This window comes from Pezoporus wallicus, unplaced genomic scaffold, assembly GCF_028554395.1.
Source record: "Pezoporus wallicus isolate ANWC-B61680 ecotype Strahan unplaced genomic scaffold, APGP_CSIRO_Pwel_v1 contig_2908, whole genome shotgun sequence".
NCBI lineage: Eukaryota > Metazoa > Chordata > Aves > Psittaciformes > Psittacidae > Pezoporus > Pezoporus wallicus.
Genome location: NW_026642179.1, coordinates 3,322,768 through 3,348,829, shown reverse-complemented (window position 1 = coordinate 3,348,829; position 26,062 = coordinate 3,322,768). Strand labels below are relative to the sequence as shown.

Below are 26,062 nucleotides of genomic sequence, written 5' to 3'. Positions count from 1 at the left end.
GAAGGTGGGTCACAGTGGCAAGTGGACAGGGCAAGATGGAATAAAGCAGCCAGAAAAATTGTGTATGCACACACACACACGCACATGTGTGTGTGTGTAGGAGGTAAAAGAATAAGTGGAGCAAATAATGAGTGAAAAAACGGAGCCAGTATACAAAGAAAATTATTTACTGAACAGATTATTTGTGATGCTGACCTCAGTTCATTCCTCTCCAAGTTTTAACTACTTATGGTCAGGGCTTTGCCTGGGACACAAGGTCATAGCTCATTTCCACCACTGGCCTCCCATAGCCACCCTAAGATACAGTAACTCCATCCTGCAGGTGAGGACACAGCCCAGCAACTGGCTGCTGCTCAGTTTCAGTGCTCTTGTTAGCTGTCACAGATTAGAACATGCTTATCAAAAGCCTGGTCAGCCCATCATGTTCTTCCTCCCTCCACCTCTAAAGAAAAGCCCCTTTGAACCCAGAGCAGAAGAGGGTGGTTAATGTTTGTGCCTCCACCATTTTCAAGACCTTCACAGAATGAATTTTTCTGCAGCACCTAAATATTACCAGGTTATAAAAAGTTAATGCCTGCCAAGCATTCCTTTCCACAGCAAGGACTGCTGTATGCAAGTTAATCACATCCATGACCTTGTTCTTGCCACCTAAAGATTTTGCTGGCATAACTGAAACTCCATAGACAACTGCATGGATTTGCTGTGTAGAACTGTGGCATAAACTCCAATACGTCACAGCAACTTGTATTTTGCACAGCAGGATCTACCCTGTCAAATGGGAATGCTAATGCATTTTGCATTTCTACTTAGGGAAACACGAGAATATAGTTTTTTATAAGCAAAAAATATATATATTTTAAGTCATTACTGCATTTGAGAACAGGATCACAGAATCTACTCGTTCTCAGGTTCCCTGATACTTATTAAGGAAGTTGTCTCCATACTGGAGGCTACATGATGAAACAAGCAGTAAACCCCAGTAAAATTGTGCAATAGACAGTGTAACAGCACTAAATGTCATGATCGTGTTACACTGCCTAACATTTAATTTACAGCACTGAAAACACCTTCTAGCCCATTTCACTGCAAAGAAACTTTTCTAAATACAAGCCAAAGTGTCTGATTTCATGGACAGGCTGAAGTCAAATCCCATTCTTCTGTCAGGTGTCAGAGGGCTCCAGCCCAGGAATTAAAACTGAGCATACGCAATTGCCATTGAGGCAAATGAAGCACAATTGTAGTAAATAAGTCAAGCCAGCTGAAGCTAAGACAGCTGTTAGAAGGACCAGGCTCAGCTACCCACTCTTGTGAATCATTTCCTGAATTGCTGTAATTAGCACAGCACTGTAAGGTAACACATCCTCAAATCCAACAGAAGAAATCAAAACTCATCTTAATTTATTGTGTTAATATTACAGCACTTTACTCCCAGTCCATTTCAGAGTCTTCTCTTCAAGATCCACCTCTGTTGTGACATCAATAGGGAAAGATCAGCTGGTGTGCACCAGACTCTAGCCTGCTGGGTCAAGTCTTGAACCTACTCAGGCATTTCGTCTGTTCCTCTTTTCACTACCTCCTCTTTCAGATTTGTTATACTTCATGTTTCTGTAATTCCTTACTTTCTTAAAACTCTACAACCAAAATAACATGCCAAATAGCTGAATTCACCAGCAGAAGATGACTGTGAGAAATCATCATGCCTTTAAGTTATGAATGCATAATAAAGAATTCACCACCTTTTTTCTCTACCATCACAAAAAACACTGACTGCCTGGGATGTTTTCCTGTATGTTGGTTGTTCCCTGTAGCTTTATGAAATCTGTTAGCTTCTCTCACCCTTGGAGATCCAGAATTTTGATATTATAAACCCTGAGCTCATTGAGAGTTTGATGAAGCATAAAGTAAGCATATTTTAACAGTCAAATGAAAAACAAAGGGCCTTTTGTAACAGCAGAAGAGTACAGGAATAGAGCAACAAAGGAATGAGGACTTGGAAAAGACAACCCTTTATATTTGGAGGTGACATTCTGCAACATTTGATTAATCATCCAATTAATCAGTGACATCACTGACATGATTTCAAATGAATACAATAACTTCATCACATGTAATTGTTGTACTGACACAACTCATCTGAAGGCTTTAGACTAAGCAAGAAAATTATATAAAGCAGAACCACTGTGATGCTGCAGGAGTACAACACAACAAGGATACCTCACCTCTTCAAAAACATTTTCTTTGAAATTTCCTGGCAGAGGGTAAACAGTAAAGTCCCCGGGTTCTTGGCACAAAGAAAGACAACTTACACAATGCTTCTCAAAAAATGCTTCTCAAAAAAATAGTTATTTTGCTTGTGTAATAGCAAAATTACTTGCTGCTCCATGACAGCTAAAGTTACAAGATGCAGTCTATCTTAAGATGGCAGAATTTATCACAGGTGAAAATAAGTCATCTTTTTAGAGCAGAGAACGAAGGATAGTGCACAGCAGTTCCTGAAATAAAGTATTTGGGTTTGACAATACTTCAGTTTGAAAATTTCCACAATTTACACTAGAGTAGAAGAGTTCTGAAGAACAAAATTATGAAGTGAACATCTTCTAGAACACAGTTTCACCAATATTTTCAGCTAGCCTTAGAGAATATAACTGACAAATACTCCTTTTTTGATCTACCCTTTTAGAGGATAACTGAACATTTTCATTCCTTCTCTCCTAACACTGCAGCATTTTAGAAGATTGTTGCTTGAGTAACTATTTAAAAATAAACTCTTCAGAGAGCACACAGCACTAAAAACAAGCCTCTCCAGACTGATGAGACATGTAGACAATCATCCACAAAAGGGCACATTAGCAGAAGAATTATCCTACAGAGGAAGCAAACATCTCAAGTGATACTCTCCAAGCAATTCAGCTGGTTTAGATCGCAAATGAGACTATACCATTTCTAAATTAACATTAAACTGATTCCCCTGCAAGAAAATAATACAGCAAACTGCACAGCTAATCCAGTCCACAAGGCATGCCCTGGATGCATTCCATGTCCTTACTGTAAGAACAAGCTTATGGCTACTGCTAACAAAACTCAGCAGTTTCTCTTCCATGCACCAAAGAAGGGGAAGACAGCAAACAGCCAAGAGGAAGAAAAAGAAAGTGCCTGTGGGGAACGTGGAACACAAAAAGAAAGCAGTGGATTAAGGGAAGGAATACACATAGGGGGAGGAAACCAGAAGGAACACTAACAAACCTGAACAGCACACTCTACTCTGCAAAGGCACTCAAAAAGCCAGTTTTCCAGTGCCACCCTGAGATACAAAGATAATGTAACAGAAACATAGTCCCCAGTTGCTGGGATGCCAGACGCCCTCCCTGATGCTACTTAAGTTCAGCTTACTGTGGCCAGAAGAAAGAAGGTTTTGCATCTTGGGGAGGCCCTGACAGAAAGAGTACAAAAAAGAGATGGGAGAGAAAAGACCAGTAAAAAAAAAAAAAAAAAAAAACACCAAACAAGCAGACCTGGAAGAGATGAGAGAGAGGCTACATGTCATACACACAGCGTATTCATCAAGATGTCCCAGAGGGAACACATATCGGGAGACTCCTCCTTCCTCTAATGAGCCACACTGTGAACACGCTTGTGACCACAACTGCACAAAGGATTATCATCTGCAGACTGTGAATTGGCTCAGCACACAAACGGGACACCTGGAATACCTTATCCCTCCTCTGATTTTACTAAGCCCTGTCACTTATCATCTGGGTAGGATAGAAGACCAGCGAAGCAGGAACAAGTGTGATGTGAGTGCAGAGAGGCACCTGAGGAACAGTTCAGCAGCAAATCCACTCAATGTCATTAACCCTGAACATGGTGAGTGGAGCTAGAGGTAAGGGAGGATGTGCAAGGGACATTTGCCCTGAATGCACACTGGTTATTCCAAGAAAAAGGTTCCCAAATATCACCTCTTACAAATACAAGCTTCCTCATAAACCCACAGAATTTATATTTTGCAGCTTTAGAAGTGTTCCACTGAATGATTTGAATGTCAGTTCACATCTGACAATAAATCCACTGTCAAACAATACTCTATTCATTATTCTGAACATAAAACTTCCCAGCATTTGCCATGCTAAACATCAACAGCAAAATCATATTCACTGTGCCACCACATGAAGTGATGCCTTAGGATCCTGTGAAAACCATTGCTCGCTTGTGAAACACCCACAAAAGAAAGGTCGTTATCCCAAGTAGTTTGATGAAGAACCAACACTACTGCAAATGTCCTGAGCCCAGGCTGCTGTCGTGGATAAACTGAACTGTGAGTATGAAGTTACCTTGGCATGGCAGAATTTGCACATTAATAATTTTTAAACTGTGGAAAATGAGAATTTTCTTCTAAGACTGACAGGTTATGAGAGTTAAATAAGATTCTGTTTACACCTTGTTACCTCATGCTTGCACCTTGAATGTTTAAGTAGTTAAGCCCTTATACAGTGAACCATGTTGGGAGCCAAGAATTTTAGAGTATGTTTTTTTAATTCATCTATGTAAGCTAACAGCAATATAAGCATCTGTTTAAAAAAAATACCAAACTCTGTTATACCTCAGTGGAAACCTTTGACCCAAATAAAGCTGTAGCAGATACTGAAAAGGAAGAAGAAGTTTGTGGAATAAGCTATCATACGAGAACTAAAGTTAATTAATTTTTTAAAATACTGATAGCAGAAACAGTGAAAATAGGAAGGTTGCATAGTGTAGGAATCTGCTGCATGTCATGCGAAACAAGTAATAGTTGTGGATAGTCTCTTCACTGTCCCTCCAAAATTAGCTACACACTCGTACTTTGATCCTCTTGAACTATTGTTTGGGGAGGGACCCCTCATTAGGGACTGTAGTGATAAGACAAGGGGTAACGGGTTAAAACTTAAACAGGGGACATTTAGACTGGATATAAGGAGGAAGTTCTTTACTGTAAGTGTGGTGAGGCACTGGAATGGGTTGCCCAAGGAAGTTGTGAATGCTCCATCCCTGGCGGTGTTCAAAGACAGGTTGAACAGAGCCTTGGGTGACATGGTTTAGTGTGAGGTGTCCCTGACATGGCAAGGGGGCTGGAACTAGATGATCTTAAGGTCCTTTCCAACCATAACTATTCTATGATCTTTTCTATGACCTATATCTGCTTTCTTCTACTCTCATCAGCTTTAAGGGGAAAAAATAACCTTACAGCACAGACTTCTTCATTATGTTTTAATAAAATATTTGGGACAGCAGAGTCCTGAGTGCATCTCCAGGCATGTGTAATGCAACAGGCATGATATGTAATGCAAAAGCAACAAGAAAAATATAAGGTACAATGATGGGTTCAACTGTAGCCCACCTTAGTGGAGATCTGCTAGTGATGCTGTCACCTTCTGAATAACTCCTCCATTTTCATGAGATCTGCTCCTGATGCTGTCACCTGGATAACTCCTCCATTTTCACATGTACAAACTTCTCTCTTTCTGAAGTACCAGAAGCAAACAAGGTATCTACTGATACCTGAACTTTTTCTGTATTTCCTGGATGTGTAAGCAGTCCTACTCTCCCTGGAAAGTCCATACTATGTTTAGATTCTGTTTGTAAGCAGCAAGACAAATGTCATTAATGAGATTCAAAAGAAACATGAAATACCAGACATGAGGCACTGGCTTTGCCAGGCTCACCAAGGAAACTCTATAAAAAGGCTAATTCCAAACCTGTATTTCTTTACAACCAAAGCAGAAGGCGGCACAGCTCTAGAGAATTCTGAATGGGAGGCCTTAATAATTAGTAATGCAGCATGACCAAGTGAATCATCAAAAGCCACATTCCCCAAAAACTTTCCTCCTTCCTCACACAATCTTACCTGTTTTTTCTTTCTCAAACTGAGCAGAACTCTGTTTATAGCAGATGGAGTACCACATACAATGTCCACAGACCATTATTAAAGAAATAACTTTCTCTTACAGAAAAAGATCAGTGAAACATTCTTGGATTTGACTGTTTAAAGCAAGACTCTCTGGCAAACACCAGCCTCCATTCCTCAGTTTTGTGCCAACTACCACAAAACAGAGGAAATCACAAAGTTTAATATCCTCCCCTTTGTTTCTTCAGTCACAAAACCATAATGTTGCAAGTACTGGAGGACACTTCTCAACCAGAGATCTAGACTCCCCTACTAAATTATCAGTGGATAGATATCAGTTAGGTTTGTGCTCTTTAACTGGGTTAGAGTCAAATTTGGTTTCTTGCTGCCCTTAATTTCTTTAATGAACCCTGAAAAAAGGTAAGCAAGTGTTAAATGATGAAAATCACTACAAGTGGATTATATTATTCTTTCCACAGGACCCAAGAAGAGAAGCCCTTTTTAACAGCTGTATAAGTATACACAGCATATTTAGAAAGACTAAGAGAAGGGTAAGAAGGGCCTCCCAGCCATCCCATTAAAAGAAAGGCAGCTCCACAGCCATAAATAGAAAGAAGTGTTACATGGGACTCACACAGTCACAACCACTTTTACTTGCATGGCAGAGATAACAAGATACAATCCCACAACAATGCTGCTGTTCTACCTACATTTAAACTACCAGTGAGAAGTCTCCCCACAGACGCAGGGTAAAGAGATCTTAGTTATTTAAAAGGAAGTCACTATAAAAGTTATGCTATCCATTGTCACTTTAGTTCAAAAGTTACTTAGAAGAACAGGAGATTATACCCTAAGACTCATCACCCAAAGTTCATTCCAAAGCATCCCGCAGCCATGATGATAAAGGATACAGACTAAGTAAAACTTGAAAGGAAGATATTTATTAGAAGTCTTCAATGCACTGAAAACGTCCTCTTCCCTCATCCACATCAGCTCCCAGCAAGCCTTGCTTCACTTCAAAGCACTGCAGATTCAGAGGAATTACTTCCAAACAGTCCAGCAGAAAGCAGTAGTACAGAACAGTTTTCCTGCTGGCCAAAGAGGAAGTTGATGCAATAAGTGGGTCATTTCCCAGATTTTAATAACAGCAATCCTAATGCAGGTAAACACAGCACAAAACAAGTACTCCTGGACTGATGTCGGAAACAGCACAGAAACCAAAAAACTGCAAGATTTTACTTTTGTTCTGTATCCTACAATAATGTTTGAGATTACCAGTCTAAACCAGAACTCCACTACATAGTATGCTACACTAGAAAGAAAAAGCAAACACACCTCTTGCACAGAGAGATCCAACTCAATTGACAAATGGATCCAAAGAAAGAAGGGAGCACAGAAAAAAAGGAAAAACCAGAAAGATAAGCAGTGGCCTCAGCTCATTACCAGCTGTTCTGGTTCAGTCACCTCATGGAAGGGTAGGGCAGAGAACTCCAAAGGCAGAAAAGGAGGTGGTTTCACAGATGTTTATGAGACTCCTTTTCAAGATGGGTGAAAAGCATCCATCTGCCCTCCTCTTCAAGATAAGTAAGATAAAGACAGATCACAACAAGGCTTTAGTGAGTGCCTAAAAGTTAGCAGCATCAACAGGAGGGACTACATATCAAATTCTCTAAAGCACACCATTCTAGGTGACATTCAAAAAGGGCCAAGAAAATGAGCTTCTGTCTGTAATTGTAGGACTCCACATAGGAATGATTTGCTAAAAGTCTTAATGGCAGACAAAAACAATTCAATAAAAATGGTATTGTTTCAAACAGTTGAGTGTCAAAAAGAAATCCAGACAAAGTGAGGGCAGCGTAGACTACCTTTAACCATGTGGCTAGACACAGAAGATTATATCTCAAAGACATTGTGGAGAAAGAATGAAAAAGGTTAACATATAACCCAGATAAAGATCTGGAGAGAAGGCAGAGATGACAGGCTGAGAGAGACAGGAATGTAATAAAAAGGCTTTCCTCACAATTTCCATAGCTTTCTTCAGTGACCCTTCTCAAAACTGAAATGCAGTTACTCACTGTCATCTATTGCAAAAACAAGTTTCAGAACAGTTGATCTTTACTGTAGCAATCAGGTTTCTGTCTTCAGCAAGACGCTATGCTGCTATTGCACACAAGTTACAAACTCCTTAGGAAGTGGAGGATTAAATAGATTCCTCATTCCTTAAACTGAAATTATTCTACTGTTAATTTACTGCTGTCAGTAGTATTGCATTTCCCTTCCCAAGTAGGCTTGCATTTCCCTTCCTAATACTCAATAGTTTTGAATGGAGTAAATTTCAATACTAAGTAAAGAAAAACATTCTTCAGTTTCCTTTTGCTACCAAGCCAAATAACTGCTGGTTGATTAAACTTTAAAGGAAGGGGGGGGGGTAGTGTTTGTGTAGAACAGAGGCTGCCCACACAGGGGAGCAACCTTCCTTTGCTGAAATTGTTTCCCTTCTCTGGGCACTGAATTTCTATCATAAGCCACTCCATGCGCAAGAGCACCACAGTGCCTCCTCAAATTAAGACATAATACAGGCAGGAGAGTGAGAAGAGATGTGATCTTTGTCAAGTTTACTGTTCACATTTACCAAATGCTGTTAGAGCCCCAACAACTAAGTATTCCAGCTACTTCAAAATTATGAGCAGACTGCAGGAACAGACAACAAGTAATTTGGTGACTGCATGTCCCAAACACACAGTTGGAAAACACATGTTTTCATACCATTCATGAACAGCATCTACGTGCAGATCTCATTCCTCAGAGTGTACGTTACTGGGTTCTCCTAGATCCACTTTTCCCTTTTTCCCCTCTCCCTTGTGCAATTACAACAGAAGATGTCATTCAGCTGAGGGAGGGAAGAGAAAAAAGGAAGGAAAGGGTGGTGATTTGATGTTCCTATGCTAGCTTACCTCTTGCACTGTCTCCACTGTTTTGAGCTCCCCTCCTAGTAAACAAACTTGTATCTTATCATTTCCAAGTAGCAGCACGAATACCAGATCAGTATGACTGCTGTTTTATTTCCACCTGTCAAATTATGAACAGCATCTCTGTAGCTGACATTTTAGTTGCATCCTGCCAGTTTGCAAGGCTAAGGTCAGTTTTAGGCCCCAGTGCTGCTGAGAGACCTAACAAAATGCAAGCAAGACTCCCTGATGGAGCTCATATAAAAACCCACTTCCTGGATTTACCAGCAGGAATTTCCCCATCCTCCCCTTTTAAATGAAAGGTGAGATTATCGTTGGGATCTGGTACAGTGAAATCACTCACCCAGGAAAACTCTCTCAAATCACATCTGAACCAGGAGTATCTCAGCAGTATTAGAACAGCTGTACAGTACACAAGCAAAGCTGCATTTCACACCTATGCATTAACAACAGACCACGATGTTATGACAAGCGCTAATAGCGCGCACAAGCTTCACTCCTAGAACCAAAGCTGTGCAAGGACCTTACATATGATAGATCAGTCAAACCCCCTGACTGACAGCTACACTGATGGAAGATTTGAGTGTAGCCTTTACATTCATTTTTCCACCGCAGGCTGTTAAGATGGTGATCAACTGGCAGAGAATAGATCCCTAAAACATCAGAGCTGGAAGCTGCATGGCAGAAGCCAGTTGTGACCAACCTGTTATGACAGCTTCCAGAGCTATCTACAGTAATAGCACAAAAGCCATAACACCAAAGAAGATCCAGGTACAGGCTCAGCTGTTGCTCTCACAGGCAATTTCCTGTGACAGAGTCAAAAACAACAGAAGTTCTCTGTCCTTACCAAAAAAAAGGCAGCAGCAGCACAGACAGTTCTCCCTCTCCCTTTACCTAGAGCTAACTTTAAGATTAGATCAGCAAGACACCCCTTGTGTCTGGCAAAGGAGAAAAAAAAAACCCACAAACTAATCTATTCCTGGATTAAGTGACTGAGAAGTCATTTTGAAATCCTGCAAGATGAGAGGAACACATTCAACTGAGGATCAATTCTGCCCAGCTTCCTCCAAAAGCAACATATCTCTGCATTACCACACATACAACCATAATTCAAGCTCCCTTGCAGAAAAGTAACAGTGCTGTAGTCTTTATTAAAAGAGACCTGCACCTGGAAAATAACTAAGATTTCTCATGGGAGGCATGTTTGCAGGATATTTGAAACCTAGAAAGGCAAGAAAGCTTAGAATAAAGTGTCATCCTGACCTCAACCAGCTGTGTTTAGGTTTGCATCGGGAACATACAGTCACATACTGTTTACAGATCCTTTCTTAATACACAGGAGAGTCAGGAATCAGCGTTGGGACCGGTCTTATTCAACATCTTTGTTGGTGACATGGACAGTGGGATTGAGTGCACCCTCAGCAAGTTTGCCGATGACACCAAGCTGTGTGGTTCAGTTGATATGCTGGAGGGAAGGAATGCCATCCAGAGGGACCTTGACACGCTTGTCATGGTTAGACTTCATAAGGCTGGCATCAGCCCACCTCACAAGTGCAAGGTCCTACACCTGGGTTGGAGCAATCCCAGGCACAGCTACAGGTTGGGCAGAGAAGAGGTTGAGAGCAGCCCTGCAGAGAAGGACTTGGGGGTGTTGGTCGATGACAAACTGAACATGACAAACTGAACATGAGCCAGCTGGAGTGTGTGCTCGCAGCCCAGAAAGCCAACCGTATCCTGGGCTGCATCAAAAGGAGCATGGCCAGCAGGCCGAAGGAGGTGATCCTGCCCCTCTACTCTGCTCTTGTGAGACCTCACTCGGAGTACTGTGTGCAGTTCTGGTGTCCTCAACATAAAAAGGACATGGAACTGTTGGAACAAGTCCAGAGGTGAGCCACAAGGATGATCAGGGGACTGGAGCACCTCCTGTATGAAGATAAGCTGAGAGAGTTGGGGCTGTTCAGCCTGGAGAAGAGAAGGCTGCGTGGAGACCTCCTAGCAGCCTTCCAGTATCTGAAGGGGGCCTATAGGGATGCTGGGGAGGGACTCTTCATTAGGGACTGTAGTGATAGGACAAGGGGCAACGGGTTAAAACTTAAACAGGGGAACTTTAGATTGGATGTAAGGAAGAAATTCTTTCCTGTGAGGGTGGTGAGGCACTGGAATGGGTCGCCCAAAGAAGTGGTAAATGCTCGATCCCCAGCAGTGTTCCAGGCCAGGCTGGACAGACTCTTGGGTGGCATGGTTTAGCGTGAGGTGTCGCTGCCCATGGCAGGGGGGCTGGACCTAGATGATCTTAAGGTCCTTTCCAACCCTAACTACTCTATGATTCTATTCTAGGAACAGTATTCTGTATTTGAATTTACTGAAAAACTGAAATTCGGATACCTGGCATTTATAATCAACATAACTATTAGCTACTTTCTGCGCAAATACTTAAGAGTAACTTTAAAAGAAAAATCTTTATGGTTGTCCTATAACATTTAAGAGGAGTTCTCCTGTCCATTAAAGAACTAAAGGATTTCCAACTTCACCAATTAGCTCTAAGGTGGATCTTCCACTGTAATTTCAGGTTTGAATGAACACAAGTCTAGTATATCTAGTCATATCCATCTGTGTTCTTGGACACAAGGACTTTAGCAAGCTGCAAGCTAAATACAATCGTATCTGTATTTTTAACTGCAGTGTGACTTTTTCAGCTGCATATGAATGTGTAGCAGGCTTTTGGCTGGTTTAAAGGGACACTGCCAACTTCAATCTAACTCTAAATCTAGTTTTGTGCAAGTAAGCCTTCACAGACTCTTAGACCAGCAGAAACATTCCCATGATTAAACAAGCTGAGTCCTATGCAGCAAGTTATTTTTACCAAACACATCCTTGCACTATGACCAACCCAAACAAGAGTGCTGAAAATGTGACAGTGAAAAATAACTACAAGCAGCACATTTTCTAGAAGAAATGCAGAAAGAGGCATTAGCATAACTACTGGGAAGTCTGTTTCAACTAAGCTCTTAGTTATACACAGAAAATCTTGTTTACTGGTTTTTTTTTTTCAAACTCACTTAACTTTTTCCTTTCAAAGTCTGTAACTAAAATGGGCCCTAATGGATAAGCAGTTTCTGCCTATCCAAATTGTCCAGCAAGAGGCCACTTATTTGCTCAGCTTCCCCTAATCCCCTCTACACTAGTACCGACCCAGTTCATTTAAAGTGCAGAGTAAACAAGAACCCCAGTTTTATGTCTTAAGTTTAATGCTCAGCTTTTCCACAGATTCTTCACTTTGCAAAGGTATACAACAGAATCAACATATGAAACAGCAATTTTCGTAGTGACAGCCTTGAAGGTTATTCCTCCATCTCAGTGAAAGTTAATGTCAATTGCTCCATCGCTCTAACATTAAATGGATGAAAGAGATGACTTCTTCAGAATATAGAATTAAGTTGCTACGGTGAATACATAAGTAGGTTTTTATTATAACAAGTGAAGGAACCCTATGATTAGAGGCAGTTACCCTTGTTATGTATTCTAACACCCCAAACACATCTTTGGACAACAGCTGCAGAGATTAAGTCTGTAACGTAACAGGGAAAAAAAAAAATAAGAAGGGAGACAAAAGCAGTAGCTGGACATCTCTTGTACTGAACGTATCTACAATAACAAAAGGCTAATAAAGGCTTATGTCTGTGAGACAAGCAGAAAATGAAACCGGTCCATGCTATTTCTTTCATGGGAGTGTCACAAGCCGTCTGACGATGTAGTACCAGTAGTACGTTATGACACTGTGGTATTCAGCGCTATCGAGCTGACCCGCAGGGCGGCTATCAGCGATAAAGCCAACGAGGAGGCGAGGCATGCCACCAGGCACTTCGACGTGACCGAGCCGCGGGGAGCCTGCACCCACCCCTACAACCACCGCCGCCTCCTCCTCCTCCTTCTCCCGGCCCGGGACGAAGATACGCTGTGCCCCGGTACCTTGGGCTGAGCCACCCCTTCAGGCGAGGGAGCGTTCTGGGGGCCCCAGGGTGGCCCGCCACCGCCTCGTTCCTCCCCGGCGCCGATCCATGTAACCGGGTCTGGGAGCGGGCAAGGACCCGCCGCCCAGGGAATCGGGTTTCGGGGCCGAACGCCCTGTATCATCAGCTCCAACCCCCGCCCCGGCAGGGCGTAGAGACCCCCGCGCCGCTGCGGCAGGCCGCTCCCCGGGGGCTGCCAACGCATGAAACGGTGGGGCCGTCAGCAGCTCCCTCTCGAAGTGAGCCCGTTACCCTCACTTCTCTTCACCTCACACACCGGATGAGGCGGGAACCGCGAGGGCCCTCCTGCCATCGGCCGGGCAGCCGAAACCGGCGGTACCTCCTGTCATGTTGCCGTCTAAATGTGAACCGGCCGTGAAGAGAAGATTAGCGAGTAAGGAGCCGGGAGGAGGAGAAGGAAGGTGGCAGAGCAGATCTAAAAATGGCTGAAAAACGCTTGTAAAAACACCATGAGAAAGGGATACATCTATTTCTGGCTCGGTGTTGGCAGGGGAGAAGCTTGGTGCTGTGGTCATAGCAACTCCTCTTTGCATCCTGCTCCCTTCGGGGAGATAGCTCTTTGCCTGTGCGCTCTGCAGAGATGAGCGATTACATCAGATGAATGCCTGCTCCCATTACCCTTGTCTCCTGCTAATTGAATCAACTCGGAAGACCCAAGGATTGACTAATCCCTCAGGTTACGAGGAGGTAATGCTGCAGGGACTGGATGGGCAAAAGTGACAAAACCCTGTTCTTCGAGAAAGCACTGAGAGGAACACAGAAATGTTTAGTGTGTGTATGTAGCTTTATATATATATATATATATATGTTTACTCCTTAAAATGTTTCATTCTTATCTGTATGCTTCAGTGTGTATAAGCAGCACACACATCTATGCCATCTTCACCACACTCAGATGAGTATGCCCTTGAATCCTTCAGCCAAGGGAAGTAGTCCATATGCACTTGAATACAGAAGGAATGCAAACCAACACAGAACCACTGTGAGAGACCCAGGGATTAGGAAGTGAGTGCAAACTCAGGATAATATGATAATAGTGATGGTAATATGAAAATCTACCAGTTTTCCTTGAGATAGGCCTCTCCAGCAGATGTAATTCAGACACCTTGCACACTCAGAACCACACAGTTGCAGTGTCCTGCCAAAGCCATGGTCTTATAACCCTGCCTTAAGAGAAGTTCTGATCTCCATAGTCTATTAGAGATTTTGGCATGAAAAGCAGTCAGGTGCTGTGATAACAGGTGATAAAAGCCAAAATAGGTATCATTCATGAGAGATGGATAAAATGAGCCAATGAGGAAATTCTTACTACACTGTGGTGTGACAAATATCAGCCAGAAGTGCACAATTCCCAAATCTCTATCTATATCCCTGTATGAGAACAGATGGAGGAAAGCCTTTAGCTGATCTAAACTTGGCTCAACCCACCCTATTTACTGAAGGAGTTTCCGTGAGCACAGAAATTAGAGCTATGGGTTGCAACTGCTTGAGAGCCGCAGCCTGCTGATTCAGCTTATGTGCTGGAAAATCTGGCAAAGACCTCTGTCCTACCTGAGCACATGCACAAAGTCATGCAGATACAAGTACCAAAGGGTGGTAAGAGCTCCAGCCAATAGGTATTTTCTCCTCTGAAATCACTGACATAGGAGCTCCTCATAGGGGAGGCAGCAGCTTCTATTGCTTGTTAATAACCAATACATCAGGGTGTCCTCTGCAAAGATGCAGGCTGAAGATGTGTGAGATTAGTGGAAAAACTAAAGCAAATGGAGGAGAGGGTTTACCTACAGTGATCCAGGAGACATTTTAAAATGCTCTCCAAGGGACCAGTGCATGCAGTTGCTGGCTGAGCGCTGTGCCTCCATAAAGCCCGGAGGAGGGTTGGCAGTTGAACAGTAATATTTGTGAAATGCTAATAGGGACCCAAACAATTCCCATTAGGGAATTGAAGAGCCATCTGCACTCTAGCATGAAGCTGCCTATGGCATCCACAGCAAGACTTGTAGGCCTTGGCTTGATATTTTGGAATCCAGCACCAGGGAGGCTTAGTCATATGACAGGGTTATTTGCATCATTATGCTGTTAGATTCCCAGGGGAGTTTTCACAATGCGCTGTAAGAGGAAGGGTTTAAACAAGCAGAACTAAAGCAGAAACAAAGCACTGTACTTCCTTTGCATGTCTCTTTTCACTGCATGCACGTGGTGTTCAGAGTGGGAGGAGGGTGGAAGGCAGTACTGTATAGAACTTTAGCCCAATAAAGCACACACACAAAAACAAGGGGCTGCAACGTCAGTACAAAATGGGCTACTTTGTCAAAGCACGCCAAGACAGCTGAAATCCTGCATCACAGCCTAGTAGAAGACTGATGTTCCAGGCTGGTGACATGAAAAGTAAGCCCATTGCCATTATCTTCCCTGAGGACTTTGTGGAACTGCTGGTTTGCACTGGGTGAGGTAATGGTCACCTCACCCCAGCCAAGCGGTGACTCCCTGTCAAAGACTGCCTGCAGGCACTGTAAAACTGGGTGCTAGTAAGCAGAGCAGCCATCAACAAAGCAGTCCAAAACCAACCCAAGGAAAAACATTGTGGGTCAGGATTCAGCTCTTAAAAGGAAGTGAGCTGCTACTGCTCCAGATGGGGTCAGAGTACGGTACAGTGACCCATTTTGAAAAATATGTATTAAAAAGGGCCTTTTTTATATATTCAAAGAGATATTATTGAAGATTAATAAGAGCCAGGTGCTGCTCCCAGTTCAACAAGGAGTACAGGAAGGAAGGCAAGTTACAGAAGAAAATCCAAGAAAGTTTTTGGTATCTCCATTATATGAGAGCTATTTCCAAAGTAAAGATGGCCAAAGCATTCTCTTCTGATGACCTTCCAAGTCTCAGAACTTGCCAGGTGCACGGCTGCTGCTCCTGTGGGAATTTATAATCTCTTTAAAAACGAAGAACAGCAAATTCCACTAGAAGCATACTGTCCTGGAGCAGAGTTCCCACATCTGGAATTTGCAAGTAAAAACATAGCAAGTTTTTTTTCAAACGAGGAGGTGATCACCAAATTACAGGGCTGGAAGGGATACCGAGAGGTCACCTAGCTCCATCCCTGTGAAAGCATCTCTGTCCCATCTGCTTCACCCCTCAAAGACCCCTCCAGTGCTGCAGACACCATGGTCTACCCAGCCAAGATGTTGCTTTCTCATGATTCAATCTTCTTGCCTTCAGAAATTTTTCCCTAATGATCTCTTTTACTATAATTTACATCTACCTCTCACCCTACCCATCACAGACAAAGAAAACATTTGTCCCTCTGGCTCCTGCAACAGCCTTTTAGATTGATGAAGATTGCTCATTTCACTTCTTATTACACTCCCCAGACTTAAATCTCCATTTCTTCTTGCCTGTCCTCCTAGGTTACAATTGTGATTCTGGTGATGCTCAATATTGATACACCTTTGGTGGTTCTCACTTTAGTCCATGTCAAGGCCACAACATAAAATCGAAGTGCCACTCTGGTTAGCCAGAACTCTTATCTCCTTTATGCAAGTGTTTCTGCTAAAAGTCACTGCATTTAAATTGCTGCCTGCTGGAGGGAGGAATTGGGGATCTCCTTAATGAGTTGTAGTCTTATATTCTGATGCTATCTACTTGATGGCTAGAGCAATTTTAATTTTTTTTAATGTAAAAGTAATCAGCAGCTGAATGCTTCCAAAAGAAGAAATGTTTCCAGAAGAAACTGAAAGACAGCAGAGAAAGTCTTGTCTACAGAGGTCTTAAAATCTGCTGCCCTCTGCATCAGCCGCAACTATTAGCTGGAAGAGTTGTCCAATTCTGGAGAAACTAAAGAGCTGATTTCTTAATCCATAGCACAGGTGTTCAACTTGTATTGGAAACACAAGGCAGAAGTCATCAGCCACCCAGCACTCTCCTGATGCAAGTCGTTATTCACTGTATAAGCATTTGAATAACTATTCAAATATAGTATTTATAAAATGATGCTATTTAACCCCCTTCCACCACTCCTGAACACACAGGCACACACTGATCTGGAGTGATATTGTGTGCAGGGGTGGGAGTTGAGTTCCAAATAAATTGCTGGTGGTGTTTTGTTACAAGAAAACAAATACAAGACTAGTGCACTTGGAAACAAACCAACCCACAACACCTAAGGCTCATTAAGAAGAAGTAGAAACTTTTGTAGGTAAAATCTTCTCCAGTTCAACAGGGAAATAAAAAGCTGGCCCATCAGCTCCAGTAAACTTTGATCACATAGAAAAATGTTTCTAACCTTTCAGACTAAGAATATAAGCTTTCAGATAGGAACTAATAAAGTTTCTCTGGGCTACACACAAATCTGCTGAGGGTGCAGTGTAGACTTAAGCATTTGGGAGTATTTTAGGAATAAGACAGCCCCCAAGGCTGTACATACACACTGCAGATAATTACAATGCTCACAGATTTTTCCAAGCAGTAAAACAAAATCGAGCTGGGTTTGCTGCTATGATTCAGGACTGTGGGTATACAGGAAGCTAATGAGAAACATGCAACTTTCACTTCACTATGCTGTAACTTTTTCAACAGAAGTAACCCAAAACAAAGGCTACACAAGGGCAGAAAACTCCTTCCCAAAACCGTACTGTATGCTAAGAGCTTGGAAGAGTAGCCTTCATGCTTCCTTTATGAACATCAGCAGCTCAAAGGTGTAAAGAGGTTCAAGACCACCTAAAGCAGTAAGACAAGTACTTTTCAATGGGCAAAATACAGCTAAGCGAGAAGACCATACCTAGATGAAGTACTACTAGACTGCTGCCATACTATGCAATTAATATATTAAATAAAAAATCAGAAGTACAGCATTTCCTTGTACTCAGCTAGTCCCTGAAAAGGACTAGAGATTTAAATATAGAACAAAGAATAAATAAAGAAACAGATTTAAACATACCTTGGTGAAATGTAATAGAAAGAAAAGCCCTGCGAGGTCAATCATTGAGACATTTTGTTGGTTCTTCATCTAATCTGGGCTACACAAATTCCACACAAGATCTGCCTGTGCTGGGCTCCCCCGGGACTGGTTTACTCTACATAGCATGCATTGAGGTCTAAAAGGCATGTTTGCTATTGAAGTTTAGCTGAGCAGAGAGCTGTGTGCTATGTTTTGTATACTTGTTTTTAAAGCAATGGCTTTTTACTCCTTTAACCAAGTATATAAAGTACTAGTGCTATTAGAATTGTCAGTACTATTAGAATTGTCCTTCACAAGCTATAAAAAAAGGCTCTACCTACATTCCATCTAAATTCATCACTGTTTAGATAAGTATTAATAAAAAGGGAAATCAATAAAGACACTCTATCGATCCTGAGAACGTGGAACTACTATTAATAAAACATGTTGATGTTGTTTTATGGATAGGTCAAAGTCCTGGTAAGGGTGTGTCTGTCATTCTAATTTATGTGCAGTTTCATCAACAAAGTATTTGTTGTTGCAGTATTGTATTTATTCATCTCCTGTTTTCCTCCCCCACAGCCAGAACATCTGCTAAATGTTTCTGAATCTGAGCTTGTTGGGATAGGGCCCATTACTTTTACATATTTATGAACTGTGTGGTACACTGGCACTCATTCAGCAAAGACTGCTTCCCGAGGCTCATGCGTGAATGACATAAACCGGTATGGCTTTCTGTGCAAGAGGTCCACATGTGCAGGGGTCACAGAGGGGGCTGGAAATCCAGTTACATCCAGAAGTACTTAAACTCCACTGCTGCAGTGGAACAGAACTATCTGCTAATATCTGAGTGATGCAGGAATGCAAAAAAGGAAGAACAGGTATTTATGGTGTACTAAGGAATTGTAATGAAGAGTAACAGGATAAAATTGAGTGAAATGAAGTTGTATCTGACTCAGGAAACATCCTCTGTCATCAAAATATTTTCAAGTTTGGTCAAACAGTCCAAAAAAAGAAAAAGCTACAATGCTTGTGTTAGTTATAACAGACTGGACAAAGCAGAACACACAACTGCTTCTGAGGATGGAAAAATGAACAAATAATTCATTTTGATTTTTGTTTTTCTTCTGTTGTAGCCCAGCCTCTCATGCCAGCACTCACACAGGCACAGCTTTATACTGTTTACACACTGAAGGGAGTGTATTCTGCTGTCATTGTGCAGAGAACTTACACATGTGACTGTCATTACCACAAACAGAAGCAATGTTCATAAATTGCCCTTGTGTGCCTGGACTGAGTGGACCTGTCCCTATTTGCCTTTCCGGCTGGTTTGCAAACAGTGCCTTTCCAAAGTCGAGGTTGTAAGATTTTCAGACCTCGTGAGAACTGAACGTAGCCCGTCTCATCTCAACTGTGCGAGCCATCCATGCTCCAAGGATCATTTGTCTGCCTAAATCCATGCCAGCAGCAGAACAAAAGCACAATTACAGCCTAATGGTCTTAATAAGATTACAGCTAGAGATGCCCCAGTGCTCTTGTCTGGCCAGGGAACAAAACAAGCACCAAATTCATCCAGAGAAAAAAAAAATCTCATTTGTTTTCATGTGAGCAGGCTGCAGGTTGATCAAGATTTCACATCTATGATGTACAAGATCACTTCAACTTCTTTTGCCTTATACTTTCTTTGCAATGCATTATTTTACAAAGCAGCATAGTTTTCTCACTGGTCTCTAGATTTAACTAAAATTTTTCAGGTGAGAATTTAAAATTGATGATCATATTGCTCTGTAGCTTGATTGCATTTATAGATGCCTATTGTTAGCCATGCTAGATTGATCTCACACGTGGCTACCATCCGCCTGTATGCTTGACTGTGGTATCCATGTACAACGGTGGAGCATGGTGGCTCTTTGCCAATATAATCTTTCTTTTTATCAGCAGTTTATCTGGTGCATCTGTTTGGCTCACTGGAATGAAATTCCTTGTAACTCTATCCTACACAGGGCAAATACTCTTTCTGCACCTGTTCCAAAAAGCATTTTACTGCTTAAATTCTTAATCTCAACCAAAAAAAAGAACAAAACCCAAACAACATAGCATGTATAACAAAGGCTAGAATAATGAATTCAATGAAAAAGCTGATATTTGGGTAGTACCATACCAGCAGGCTAGAGTACAAACCCTGGTATCTATGCATTAAGGTATGAATTGTATGGCGCTCACTGCAAACTGCAGATACTGCCCTGCAGATTTCATTGAGCTTGCTGCAAGAAACCTGCGGCTAATGGGTAAGGCTGCAGCTCCTGCAAGACTCCATGCCTAGACAAAAAAAAACCAGTAGTAGTTCATGCATGGATTTTGCATGCAGCCTATCCAGAAATCCTAGCACAAAAGAAAATTCCTCCCCTTAGAAACAAGAAACAGCAGAATTTTACAGCCAATAACAAACTCTAAATAACATTTTCAGCAGATAGTACAAGAGGCCAGTTGAGTCAGTACTCACAGAGCAGGGCTGCACAAGTGACCTTCTTCTCACACAAGTCAGCTCCTCCCCAACAAGTGCTCATAGTTCACCCTCCTCTGCCAGGGCAAGCGTCTAAATCAGCTTCCCCTCAGCACTCATCGTGCCCTGCCTCCACGCAGGTTTCTCTTTGGAGAGCTCACACGATTTTCTCTTTCTCTAGACTTGCAAGGCAAAGCCAAAGTGAAAAAGAAATGAGACCTCGGATGCAAATCTCCTCCTGTAAGTCTTTCCCAGAGCATCTCGCAAGGGCTTGGGGAGGCTGTGTGATGATGGTCTGGCTGCCTGCTCGTCACTGTTGCCACGGTAACAGAGCAGTGGTCCCTGATGGCTTGGTATGGAAGCAGCAATGGCAGCACCCAATGTGTGTATTGCCTCCTCCTCTGAGGATGCCTCTGACCTGGGTGATCCACTCATTTCTTTAAAAAAAGGCTGGTTTATACAGAAGGCATGTCCCTGACACATACCTCACACTCTGCTTTGGTTACTCCGCTCACGGAGCTCTACAGCATCTGTAAATCTTGTTTGTATGGTATAAGAAAGCTGGCATAACCCTGAGAGAGCCACTTGCTTCCTCTGGAAAATACCACATCATTCAAAAACAGGAAAAAAGAAACCTTGTTCTGGTAAACACCTGAACATCAGCACACCAGTGTTTAAAGAAGTGGTAGGATGGAGCGATATAATTCTGTCTCTCTGAGCAGGTGAATGAGCAGTTGAGACAGCATTAGGGTGTTTTTCTGCCAAGTGTTTCTCTGCCAACATGACCGAGTGCAAGTGTGTCTGTGAGGCCCTATTACAGCTATGGGGAAGCTTAGTACAGACAGAGATCCTTTGTTCCTGTCCCCTCATTTGAAAAGTCTTGATGTTATCCTTTCTATGCCATAATATTGCTGTTTTCTACTTAAGATATCTTTATTATAACAGTGACATAAATATTGTATCACTGGACAGACCACAGCAGCAGAGACCTACAGACTCTGGGCTGTAGTTAGAGAAGCAGCCAGGAATGCAGAAGCAGGCGTTATTTTGCTGGACAATGAACAATTCAGGCTTGCATTTGGAACGCAAATCCTTGGATAGTTAAATAATACCACTTGTTTATGAAACAGACTATCTCTTCTTCTTAATAAATCATTTCTAACAGTTCTTTGTTGCTCTCCTTATTATTCTCTCTTAATGCCAAGTGCTTCTTTTAAGGTAATGGATTTCCTCTTTCAGGACACCAGTAACAAACACAGCTCTGTGTGCATGTAGGTGGTAGCGACAAAACCAACCAAACAGAAGTAAAACCCACACATTTTTCTTCTTAACTAACTTTTCTATCCACACTTTTAACTCAGGTTATTTAAACTTTCTCTGACAGTGGCTCATCACAACTTGCTGTGTAGGGACAGGCCTTCAGATGCCAAAATCCAAATGTGAAAGATCCCATTAAATACCTTTCTGCCACACTATAATTTGAAGCAGCAAAGATGGGAATAGTTCAAAACAACAGTATCAAGCAGAAGGGTTAAGACTTGAATCAGACTCAAAAAAAACTATGAGTGGGCTAAAAAAATCTCAGATGTTTGAAACAGTAACAATTCAAATCTTTTTACTTGTCTTAGCTTCTGCCTTCTGACTGAGTTTTCCATCTTTATTCCAACATGCTACAAGGTTTCTAATTTATTTTGGTTTAGAAAAAAAACCTTCCATTTCTCCTGTGCTTATGTGTTCCTAAAACATGGGATTTGGAGCACATCATGAAGCAGTAATGACCATGACAATGCTGCTAGACTTGGCAGTCTGTATCTCTGCAAAGTAATAAGCCCATCTAGGCCGAGAGTCAGGAAGTCTGGAGCCTTCACATTAAAGATGTTGGACTTTAATGGCTTTCCCCCCACCTCCTTGCATGGTGGCTACGTAGCTTGTTAAAAATTAGTTATGAGTATACGCAGACTTAACAGCATCTGGTTCCACACAGATATGAGGAACATATGAAGGCATGTTATAAAAATTCATGTTATAATGGGCATTTTATGGCTGCTTATAGATCTTAAATCTTACATAATTTAAATTTAAGTAATCTTAAATGAGGATGCATTGAGATCAGAAACCGAACTGCACACTTGAATTTAACATAGGGAAAATGCTGGTTGGTACATATGATTAAATATATCTGCTGACACAAACCCCCTTTCCGTCAGACATGGTTTAGTGGAAAAGATTTGGTGCCTCTGGGTGTGGTAGCATGAATCTGTTCAAACTGAAGTTGTCCCCTGAAGAAGACAACCCTGTGAAGGAGTAATGCTAGACTAGCAGGGGGTATGAAAGCAGCAGAGGAATGTAGGGGAGAGGAGGTGGTTGAGCTCAGCTTGCAGCACCAAGAAGCCTTTTCCATTTGCAGCTTTATTTTCCTGCAGTCAGAGCTCTAGCTAGAGCTATTTAATGGGATCACGAGGGCTGCTGTACCATTAGTTACAGAAAAGGATATAAAAATGACAGCAGCTAATAAGCACCAATTTATTGTCAGTTGCCTCATCAGGCTAATTTCACAAACAGAAGGTTTCAGAGGCTAAAGGGCTGGAAATGATGTTCAGGGTGCTGGATGCAGGCCAGTACAGAGAGAGTACATCCCTGTGCCTGGACACTTCAGCCTCAATCACAAACAAAAAGAGATCAAACCTAAATGTATGTCTACAGGAGGATATGGATTTCATAAACTAAGCTGAAAGGCTAAAGCCACAGCATACTTATTCTTTCTAATGATTAAGAGGCAACAGGAGCAGAAATACGAATGTTCCTTTGTCCATAGATGTCCAGACCACGTTCCTGGTTGTGAAATTCTCTCACAGAAAAGAAGGCTTTGTCTGGAGATCACGACTGAGGACAGCAAGAAAACCTAAAAAAACCCTCCAAACTTGGTGGACCAGGGTGGAAACACACCTTCAGTTGAGGAGTTAGTTCAGAGGAAGCATTCATGTGTCTGAGGGAAGAAGATGGCTGATGTGAAGGGCAGAAACTGGACAGAGATGCGTGTGTGGTCCGAGGGCAGGATGAAGGCCGAGAGTGTGTGTTTATGTGTGTAGGAAGGGAGCGGACTGTTTGTAGTGGGAGTGCAGTCCAGGCATGTGAATTATAGAAGTCAAAGCTGAAAAAGAGCTGTTGGCCTTTTCACTTTGCCTTCTTTGAGCCACTGAGGGTTTGAAAAGTTGAATCTTCTATTCATTGCACCAAAGGATCTAATGATGTATATATCTGCTCTGGTATTATCAGTCACTAATTAGATAATTCTGACCAAAACAATATGTGAAAAGATTGGCTCCTTCAAATACTGAGGTTCATTTTTGCTCTTAGTATCATTATCCAGGTTTTTTAAACATGCATTTAATTTTTTTGACCCTGATCTATAGGTACCCATGTTAGGAAGTGTCTGTGCTGGTTTTCTAGTTTTACAAGATAAACCCACATTTGCTCAGTTTTTGCTTGAAATTCTCTGGTGCACTACTGGTAAAATTAACTCACAACCAATTTTCAAAGCTATTTGAAAGTTATCACTACACTAAAATATGTTGTGTGCTAAATGATTTGGATATGCTAGGCTTTTTTTCACAGTATTTTCACATGTGATTTTCATGGAGATCCTTGCTCCTGCTTGTCTAGACTCCTATTAACTGCTGCTATGGTTGTGCATATTATCGATGGGTTTCTGGAAAGCTCAGCAACTCAGCATTTTTATAATTGCATTATAAATAATTCAATCAACTGTTCTCCCCTATATCTACTTCTCATTTATTAATGGACTTTCTTTCTAGGCAGTATTTTCTCATCTCTCATCACCATCCAATATATATTCTTGGGGGAGGAATGTAATTAGCTTTGCAGTTCTTCTGCCAAAACTTCCACTGACTTCAGTCAGAGATTTGCCTGAAGAATGCCTGATTATAGTCTGTAGGAGTTGGTCCTATTTCTGTACATCAAGAACAGACTGAAGTGAGTGCACACAGGTGGGCAATGGAGTCCCACAAGCGTTTTAACTCAGAGGCATTTGAAGGGAGGGAAGCATGGGTTTATATGTATGAGAAGAGGAAGGTGAAGGACATGAGAGAAACCAGGCAAGGTGAAAGAAGATTCTGTTATACAAGAGCAGAGCAAACTGAAGATTGTATATGATTAACTCACATAAAACTCTGCTTAGTTTGTTTTTTGTTTTGTTTTAAACTTTTCAAATGACAGAAGAGTAGATTTTCTCTTTCCGTCCTTTTCTGTCAGCAGACAGCTGTGCAAATATTTTAGCATGTGATTGTGGAAGCACAACACTGAAAACTTCTGAATTGTGCCAAGAGAAAAGTATAGGAAAACAAAAGGCAAAAGCCTGGGGTAGATCTAGCTGCCAGGATCTTGTGTCCTCAGGGGAACTAGACAGAGGAAAAAGGAAAGAAAAAACGGTAAGTCTGATGGCTTTCATTGCTTACAGTGACAGTATCCCAAGTTAGAAGGAAACACAGACTTTCGCAGTCTTTTTGAAGGAGGGTAGCAAAGGTATCAAAGCAATTAGCAGTCTATTAAATCATGTCTTTCTTGGAGGTTGTTTGCTTTATCTGCAGCACCAACTGCTTGTATTGTACCTGTGAGAGATACTAAATTCTCAGATTGCAGGTAAACTGAAAGCCTTTACACAGTGCAGTAAGGCAAGCCTTTGAATTCAGGAAATCAGAGCTACATACTTGGTGTGTGGTTATACTGGCATGAAAGAGTTTTTCTTCAGCAGTTTAAGGGGTCCACCAGCAAAGCAGTGATTCAGGCCAGCTGACTGAAAACACATCTCTTCACAAGTTCTCTCATGAGTTGATGATATGTAAGTGTGGGCAGCGGGCGATAACACAAACCTAAATATGCCACAGCCAAGAATCAAGTTACACTGACTGTCTGACAAAGAATCCTATCTTCTTATGCAGGGGAACAAATTAATCCATACAAAATTTAGCTTTCACTTGCAGCATTCTCGGTGTCCTTTACCACACTCATTCAGCGAATCCTCTCCATCAAATGACAGAACAGCTTTGGTTTTCCCTCCTGCTTAAATTAAAGCAATAGGTCGTGACGTAACCATATCCTGTCTCTCAGCCCATTCTGCAAGTGAGAAGTCAAAGGAACAAGATTTCTTCCTGAAGCTGATCACCATTCTGTGCCCTGAAACAGAGCTGGTGGTACTTCTCATTTTTCTTAGGCCCGTATAACTGCCAAAGTTACTAGAAACCTTTGGCTATGCTGTAATCTCCCATCCCAGGGAATTAAGCAGGTGGTTATTAAAACTGCAATAACACCCACGCTGCAAGCACATTTAAACCCTAAAGGAAGAAATTCTTTCTTCCATCAAAGACAGCAAAATTATTTAATGATTTCAGGAAGCATTCATACTCCAAACTTCCTCTAACCATTTTCATTCCACTTCCATTTAATTACCTGAATGATTAATTAAGCTAATGTTTTTCACCATGCTTTGAATAAGTAAAGCACTGTATAAATCCTTGGCATGAATTGATTATTAGATTACTATTTATTTCACTGGTGTTGCCCTCTGGGCTCTTCCTATTTCTTTTCATGTTCACTTTCATAGACAGTGCCCAGAGGTACCATGACTACTATTTCTAGCCCAAATTATGGAGCAAATACCTTGTGCTCTGTTAACCACTTAATAGCATTTCTATCTCAACATCAGGCTGAGACTCCAGCCTTGCTGCA

At 41.8% G+C, this 26,062-nt stretch overlaps 1 protein-coding gene across 23 annotated transcripts in view; it reads right to left on the bottom strand.

The window, feature by feature from the left end:
* The window catches only part of MICAL3 (microtubule associated monooxygenase, calponin and LIM domain containing 3), a 182,566-nt gene that overhangs the window by 147,365 nt on the left and 9,139 nt on the right, over positions 1-26,062 (bottom strand). Inside the window, exon 1 of one of the 23 annotated variants that reach the window (XM_057428046.1) lies at positions 20,318-21,256. The exons of the other annotated variants lie outside the window; for them this stretch is intronic. The gene's annotated coding sequence lies outside the window, so the exon portion shown is untranslated. Of the gene's footprint in view, positions 1-20,317; positions 21,257-26,062 lie in introns of those variants that run through there. 23 annotated transcript variants of the gene reach the window in all.